Here is an 8,477-nt window from a genome sequence, read left to right on the forward strand (position 1 = left end):
TTTCTGCCATTGGATTCTGAAATAGGATTAGGCCAATTAGCATTAGCCTACTAGCTAGCTAGGATAGGCTAGCTAAGCATCACAAGCATAATTTTCATTGTAGCTACCTTGATTTATGCAATTTAAGTACATTTGTTTATATATCTAGCTAGCCATAGCTAAATTTATGGGGGATGAATAAAAGTGGAACTTATTTCTACCTTTAGAATGACTTAAATGATTGTCCCAGTTTGCCAATAACACTCTGTCCCACTTTACCAATAGCACATTGGTAGACTGGGACAGTAGCAAAATGCCACTTTAAAAAAAAATGTAAGACTCACATGGATGTGATTTTTAAAAATGATGAATCACCATTACACCCCCTAACAAAATATATCACAATTACAAACTATCCACCAGTTTGCTTATTTCTAGAACACTAACATCTTTCAGCTAAGAACGCTATGTCATTTTAGCTACCACCCTGTTTCACTGTGGAGGTAGTTGAATATGGTGAGCCCCCCCCCCCCCCCCCCCCCCTGGAAGTGATGTCATGGACACAGAACCACTCTTTTTTAATCTCATACTTATGATTAGCTCAATGATGATTTTTAGTAATTGAAGCATACGTAAAGATAAACATGATTAAGCTTAACTGTCCCACTTTACCCATTGTCCCACTTTACCCATATTCACCCTATATGTGTGTAGTTGTGTAGTTGTGTAGTTGTGTGTGAGGCTGTGACGTTGTGACGTCGTCGTTCTCTGATCAACAAACACTGAAGTGAAGCAAAAGAAACTTTGAAGGAAACTTTCCTCCAGAGAAATATTAAGAATGACAGGTCGCATTAAAATCCATCGACACAGCAGCACTGGTCAGTGTGTGTGTGTGTGTGTGTATTAGTGTGTGTATGTGTGTGTGTGTGTGTGTGTATTAGTGTGTGTATGTGTGTGTGTGTGTGTGTGTATGTGTATGTGTGTGTGTGTGTGTGTGTGTGTGTGTGTGTGTATCAGTGTGTGTGTCTCTAGCTGATGAGTCCAGACTCGAGCCATCACTCTCACGCCGGCTGACGGCTGCTGTCGCCGCTCAGGAGACGAACGATCCTCAACCTGCTGAGCCTTGACACACACACACACACACACACACACACACACACACACACACACACACACACTGATACAGACACAGACACACTGACATAAACACACACACATCCATATCTCCATCAGGAAGCAGAACTAATCCTCAGCGTTTTTATTATATAAACACTGAACGTTTCCTGTCTTGTCCTTTTACACTGTAAAAACTCTACATCTTTCCAAGAATATTTGTCTTATTTCTTGTCCAAATGTCTCATTTCTAGTCAAAACTAATCTCTTTCCACTTAAAATAAGACTCTTAACCTAAAAATTAACTTGTTTTTAGATCATTTTCACTTGTTTCAAACTAATTTTCACTTGAAATAAGTAGAAAAATCTGCCAGTGAAAGCAAGTTTTTTTTGTGTTTGTAATAAGAAAGAAAAACTTGCTCCACTATCAGATTTTTCTACTTATTTCAAGTGAAAATCAGTTTGAAAGAAGTAAAAAGTGTCTAAAAACAAGCTGCTTTTAATGTGATGAGTGCTATGATATTTGTTTTGACTAGAAATAAGACAAATATACTTGGTAAGATATTTGAGTTTTTGCAGTGTATGGTGTTTCCTGTTTCCACGGCAACATGAAGCTTCTGATCAACTCTGATCAATAGCTTTGATCACATCGACTGCGTTTACATTAGGGCTGGGTGGGCATTGCCAAGGACTAACTCACAATACGATACGATACGCATCACGATACTTGAGTCACGATACGATATGATATTGCGATATCCAAATTTTGCGATATATTGCGATATTCTACATAGTTCACTGAAAAATGTAAAAGGCATTATTATGCATCTTAAAATCCGAGTTGTATGTACATCAGATGATAGTGATAATTCATGGGACAAACTGAGTCAAAACAATGTAATTCTAATGATCCATGCCATTTTATTGTAACTATAGAAGCACAAGTTACAACAACATATCTGCATGAACAACAACACACTGTCTGAGGCAGCAGCACAGTGACACCTCGCGGAGTCGTACTGGATTTACGTCTGAAACATGATTTATTATTTGAAAAAAATCGATATATCGAAATCCAAATTTTCAATATCGATATCGCGATATATTGCCGTATTGATATTTTTGCCCACCCCTAGTTTACATGCACTTCAGTAGGATTTTAATCAGGGTTTTTAGTGTAAGCATCCCTGTTTTTGTGTTTTTGCATGTAAACACTGTACTACCCCCAATTTGATCAAAACCAGGACACTGAAGTCCATGTAAATTATTAGTCCAGTGATTAAACTTCATATTTTCTGTTAAAATAACTAAAATAAGTAAATGAGATGAAACAACAGGAAGTGAAACAGCTCGAGGTCTGAGACTGTTTCTGTTTCTCTGCTCATGAATTCTTCAAGGACGATTTATTCTCTCCTTCTTCCTCTCCTTCCTCCTCTTCTTGTATTTCTGTTTCTGCCCCTTTCTCATCTCATCTCCGGCCCATTACTCACCAGCCTGCGTGTGTGTCTGTGTGTGTGTGTGTGTGTCTGTGTGTGTGTGTGTGTGTGTGTGTGTGTGTGTGTGTGTCTGTGTGTGTGTGTGTGTGTGTGTGTGTGTGTGTGTGTGTGTGTGTGTGTGTGTGTGTGTGTCTGTGTGTGTGTGTGTGTGTGTGTGTGTGTGTGTGTGTGTGCGTTCGCCTCGCTGCTTCCCAATCAAGCTCTAAGAGAGAATTAAGGTGTCGTTTCTCCTCAGATTTATTAGCTGCAGTCTATTTTCTCCTCTTCTCTCCCTCTCTCCCTCTCTCTCTTTCTCTCTGTTGTCTACTTCCTATTCCCTCCATCCCTCCATCCATCCATCCATCCATCCCAACGCACACACACACACACACACACACACACACACAGAGGGAAAAAGCCCTGTTTGAAATACTAATTACAGTTTCTGCTGCATTGCAGGCAGCACCTTTGTTTCAGACTGTTTGTGGTTTAAGAGCAGCAGCCGTTTACACATAAACACACACACACACACACACACACACACACACACACTTAAACACACACACACACACACACACACACACACACACACACACACACTTAAACACACACACACACACATCTAAACACACACACAGGAGCAGAGCAGAACCTCCTCACATCTCAAGTGGAAACAAATCAATTAGATGTGTAGTGATGGAGTGGTTTTATTCACACAGAGAGAGAAGGAGAGAGACTTGATTATTGTTGTCGCACAAGTTCAGAGAAAACTGGTCACAATCAACCGCTGCTGCAAACACAATAAATAGGAATAGACAGGAATAAATAATAGATAAATTATCAATTAATATTAATTAATATCTAACTCTATATTGTGTGCGTTTTCGTGTGGGGGTAGGGTGTCTCATTACTGTAGGGAGCAAGGGGAAGTGAGATTTGTAGCGAGGTCAGAGACGTTCTGAGGTCCGATGCTTAAAACCAAGTGGAAGATGAAATTACCCACGATAGCTAGCTATAGAGTTTAGCTATATATCATATTTTTCAGGCCCTATCACCGTTTAGACAAATCTGAAATGATTGAAGAAACATTACTATTTCTCTCTGTGTGTGTTTTGTGTTGCTATGTGTTGTATTTATTCAGTTTGGGGGAATCACAGTGTCTAGAAAGCATCAGTGGCTCAGCTAACAGGGACAGCTAACGGTAGCTAAGCTAACGGTAGCTAAGCTAACGGTAGCTAAGCTAACGGTAGCTAAGCTAACGGCGGTAGCTAAGCTACCAGCAGGACGTCAGCTGTTAAAACCCTCCCGTTGTGGGACACGACATGAAACTACTCCAGTTAGCTCAGTCATGTTGGAACTCAGATATCCGCTGGAGAAAATATTTGTTCATGGAGCGTTTATTGAGTCACTGAGTTATTAAAGTTAAACAGGTAGCTAACCGTTAGCCCGGCTAATCTATGATAACCACGGCTAATTACAAAAATGTGCACACAGAAATAGTAATGTTTGTCCAATCATTGGTTTTATAAACTTTACAAACATCAGATTAGTCTAAACGGTGATATAGTGACATGAAAAATTAGATAAATATAGAGAAACTCTCGTCTGTCACTATTGTTCTCATGCTGGTTTTCTACCAGGAAGTAGTTGGACACAACAAGGAGATTCGTCCTATACACTTCCAGTGTTTGAGCTAAGCTAATTAGCGGCGATACGGCTCTATCTCCATGGTTACTGCACGCACAGTTGAAAGGATGGTGTCTATCTGCTGGTCATGGACTCAGGAGTGAGGCAAGACACGGAAAAAAGAAATGTTGGTGTATCCCTTTAAGGCGATTTGCAGCTGCACACACACACACACACAACTGGAATTCAGCGCGGGTGGGTGTGGGGGGGGGGGGGTGGGGGTGGGGGGGTGTGGCGGTGTGGGTTGGTACACACTCAGACTATCTCCTCTCCAAACACACACTTTCACAACTTTCTCTCTCTCTGCTGGGGGTGTGTGGGGCCCCGGGCGGTTGTATGGGCTTAGCGGCGTTGATGTGGGTTTGTGGGTATGATAGGGTTTGGAGGGTGGGTTGCTCCGCCTGCTTGCTTGGCCTTCGAAGTCGCCGACTGGACGCGCGGCCGACCAACAGATGGCAAAAGAGGAAGAGAAGAGAGGAGAGGAGAACGAGACGGCAAGAACCGACAGCAGAGAAGCGAAGCGGAGAGCGACGAAGCGAAGTGCCGACGAGCGACCGAAGCAGGCGCGAAGAGAGGAGAGGAGACGAGACGAAAAGAAAAGAAAGCGAGCGGAGAAGAGGAGAGAGAGAAGAGAGAAGAGACGCGCGCGAGGCCCCGCAGAGACGCGAAAAGCCCCGAAACGAAGAGAAGAGAAGGGGAGAGAGAAGACGAGACGGACGACGGAGAAGAAGAAGAGTCCAGAGACGGAGGAGAGGCGAAGCGAGACCAGAAACGCAAAGAACGGAAGCGCCGCTGAGAGAGAAGGAAGAGAAGACGAGCAGGAGACGAGAAGAAAAGAAGGAGAAGACAACGAGAAGAAGAGAAAAGAAATAGAAGAGGAGCGAGAAAGTAGATCGAGACGAAGCGAAGCGAACAAGAAAAGCCGAGAAGAGAAGAGAACGAGCAGGCCGATCAGAGACGCTGACGAGAAGGCAGCGCCGACAAGAAGCGAAGAAAAGGAAGTGAAACGCCAGAGAAGAAGAGAAAGCAACAGACGAGAGAGGAGAGAAGAGACAGAGCAGCAGCGCAAAGAAAAGAAGCAGAAGAGAAGCGCGAGGGAGAAGAGAAGAGACGCGACGCGAAGACGAGAAGAGAAGAGAAGATAGAGACAGAGAAAGCGCAGAGAACGAAGCGAAGAGCCGCGAGAGAAGGAGGAGAGAGAAGAGCCGAGACGAGAAGCGAAACGAAGCGACAGAGCAAAGAAGAGACAGCAGAGAGAGAAGCAGAGAAAGAATCGAAGAGGCGAGCGCAGCAAGAGAAGTGAAGAAGAGAAAGCTAACGCAGAAGCAGAGCAAGACGCACGAAGGCAGCGTAAGAGAAGAGCACGAAGCGAAGGAAGCGCAGGAAGACAACCGCAGGAGGAGCGGAACGAAGAGCCAGGACGAGAAGACGAGCAGCGACAGCGACCGAGCAGAAGAAGCCCGAACAGCCGAGGAGCGCGAGAAGCGAAAAGCAAGCGATGAGAAGCGAAGGAGAAAAGCCGCGAAGCGCAGAGCGCGAAGCAGCGAAGCGGAGCGAGCAGAAGAGACACGCACCGAGCCCAAGCCGAGGAGAGGAAGAGAGAGAGAGCGCGCAACGAAAAGAGAGGAGAGAAGAAAAGAGATGCGCGAGAGAGAAGAAGAGCACAGACGCGGAGAGAGACGAAGAGAAGCGAAGAGAAAAAAAAACAAACACCACGAAGAGACGAGCAGAGAAGAGAAGCACAAACAGAAGAGCAGAGAGAAGCAGATCGCGGACGAAGAGAAAAGAGACGAAGAGGCAGAGCAAAAGCAGAGGCGAGAGGAAGAAACGCACAGAACGACGCAGGGAAGCGCGAAGAAGCGCAGAGCAGAGAGGAGCGGAGCCGAAAAAAGAAAGAGACGGAGAAGAGAAGACCACGAGCCAAGACAGAGAGGAGAGAAGAGAAGAGAAGCGTAGCGAAGAGCAGGAAGAGACCCGCAAAGACGCGGAGAGAGCACGCAAGAGGCGAGCAGAGAACGAGGCGAAGACAAGGAAAACGCAGCGGCGAGGAATAAGCGAAGCGAAGAGAACGAACGAGACGAGACGCTACGAGACGAGACGCGCAGCAACAGACGAGACAAAGACGAGGAGAGAGAAGGAAGAGAAAGAAGCGAAGAGCCGCGACCAGAAGAGACCGAGATAGAGAAAGAGAGAAAGACCACGACGAGGCGAGAGACGAAGAGCAACGAAGAGGCAGCGATAGCGAAGCGGACACAGCAGAGAAGAGCGAAGCGACGAGACGAAGAGACGAGGCGAGAGTAAGAAGAGAAAAGCCGAGCAAAGCAGCAGGGAGAGAGCCGAAGAGAAGAGAAGAAGAGACAAAAAGCCAAATCAGAGGAGAGCGACAGCAGCGGAAGCGACGAGACGAGAAGCAGAGAAAAGAAGAGTGAGAGAGCAGACGCCGCGCGAAGCGAAAAGAAGAGAGCGCAGAGCAGAGAAGAAAAAGGCAAGGCCGAGAGCAGAAGCGAGAGGACGAGACCCGAGGCACGAGAAGCGAAACGACGCGGACGAGCGACGACAAGCAACGACACGACGGGAGCAGACGAGCGAGCAAGCGACGCGAAGAGACAGCGCAGACACAAGCGAGCGCAGAGAAAGCGACAGCCGCGACACGCCCGCCGAGGCGCGCCGAGGCCGCGCAGCGCAGCGCAGCGCAGCCGCGACCGCCGGCCGCGGACGCGCGCCGCAGAGCGAGCCGGCCGCGCCGCAGAGCCAGGCCGCCGAGGCGCGCGACGACGCGAAAGAGAAAGAGCCGACGAGAAGCGCACGGAGCACCAGTGACGAGCAGAGAAGCACAAGACGAGACAGAAGAGGCGCGGAGCCGAAGAGACGCGAGCACGAGAAGAGCAGAGAACGACGCGCCGCTCCGCCCGACGGGACAAGCAGCGAGGAGCACGCCGCGCGCGCCGAGCCGCGCTACGTGCAGACGTCGGCGAGCAGCAGAGACCCAGGACATGCCGCGGCAGCGCGCCGACGCGACAGCGCAGCGCACGAGGCGCAGAGCACGGCCCAGGACAGAGGAGCGCGAAGAAGCGACGAGACAGGCAGAGAAGCGAAGAGACGAGCATAAGAAGAGACAGACGGGGCGAGCAAGACCAGCGAAGCTAAGCGCCGCGACGACGCAAGACGCGAAGGCAAAGCGCGGGGCGCGCGCCGCCGCGACGAGCCCGGAAAAGAAGAGAAGCAGACAGAGCAGAGAAGAGAAGAGACCGCCACCGCCGCGTCGACGCGGCGACGAGCCTGCCGCGCAGCGACCGAGCCGACGCCGCGCGGCACACCAGCCGCGCGCGAGCGCAGCGATCCGAAGAGCGGAGCCGCACCGACACCGAGAGAAGCGCAAGAGAAGAGCAGACAAGCAAGCGAAGAGAGGAGACAGAGAAGTCAACAAGAAGCGACAGAGAGCACGCCGCGCGCGCGCGACAGAGAAGAAAGCAGCGAAGAGAAGCAGAAGCGCGACCGAGCAGAGCCGCGACCGAGACACTCACCAAGAAAATCCGAGCAGCGACGAGCCGGAAGCCAAGAAGAGCAGAGACGAGCGCCAAAGCAGCGAAGCGCGCAAGACGAGACGCGCAGCGAACCGCGACAAGAACGAGGGGGGCAGCGCCGTGCCGGCGCGCCGCCCGGCCGAGCGAGACAGCAAGAGGAGGCGGAGTAGCAGAGCAGACGAAGACGCCGCGAAGAGAGACGCGCCAGCGCACCGATGCGCGAGAAGACAGAGAAGAGAAGAGATGCGACGGCGCCGAGCTCAGCCCCCGCCGCGACAGAGCAGAGGCGAGCACCGGCAGCGAGAAGATCCGACCCCCGGCCCCGGCAGCGCAGGCCGAGAAGCGATCCGAACAGACAGCGCAGAGCCGCGGCAGGCGCAGCCCACAAGACGCGAAGCGAGATAGAGCGAAGAGAGAGAACAGAGCAGCACAGCCGCGCAAGAGACACAGCAGAGAAGAGGAAGAAGCGCCGGCAGAGACTAGCAAAGCACCACGAAGCGCAGGACGACGCGAGCCGCTCCGACGCGCCCGAGCGAGAAGCGAAGAACAAGAAGCGCAGAGAGCACTGACGAGCGCGAAGCGACACGAGGACAGACCACAAGACGGCGCGAGACACGAGAAGCGAAGACCAGGCCGAGCCAGCGCCGCGCCGCCACTAACAGAAGGCGCGCGAGCCGGCGCCGAACGCGCGCCGAGACGC

The 8,477-nt window shown here is 49.9% G+C and overlaps 1 protein-coding gene and 1 pseudogene across 4 annotated transcripts in view; both read left to right on the plus strand.

The window, feature by feature from the left end:
• glra1 (glycine receptor, alpha 1) overlaps positions 1-8,477 on the plus strand; it is a 161,746-nt gene that overhangs the window by 123,741 nt on the left and 29,528 nt on the right. The window lies entirely within an intron of this gene.
• LOC146979219 (uncharacterized) lies at positions 4,706-5,755 on the plus strand (annotated as a pseudogene).

This window comes from Trachurus japonicus, chromosome 10 (genome assembly GCF_045865225.1).
Source record: "Trachurus japonicus isolate A0001 chromosome 10, Traja_1.0".
NCBI lineage: Eukaryota > Metazoa > Chordata > Actinopteri > Carangiformes > Carangidae > Trachurus > Trachurus japonicus.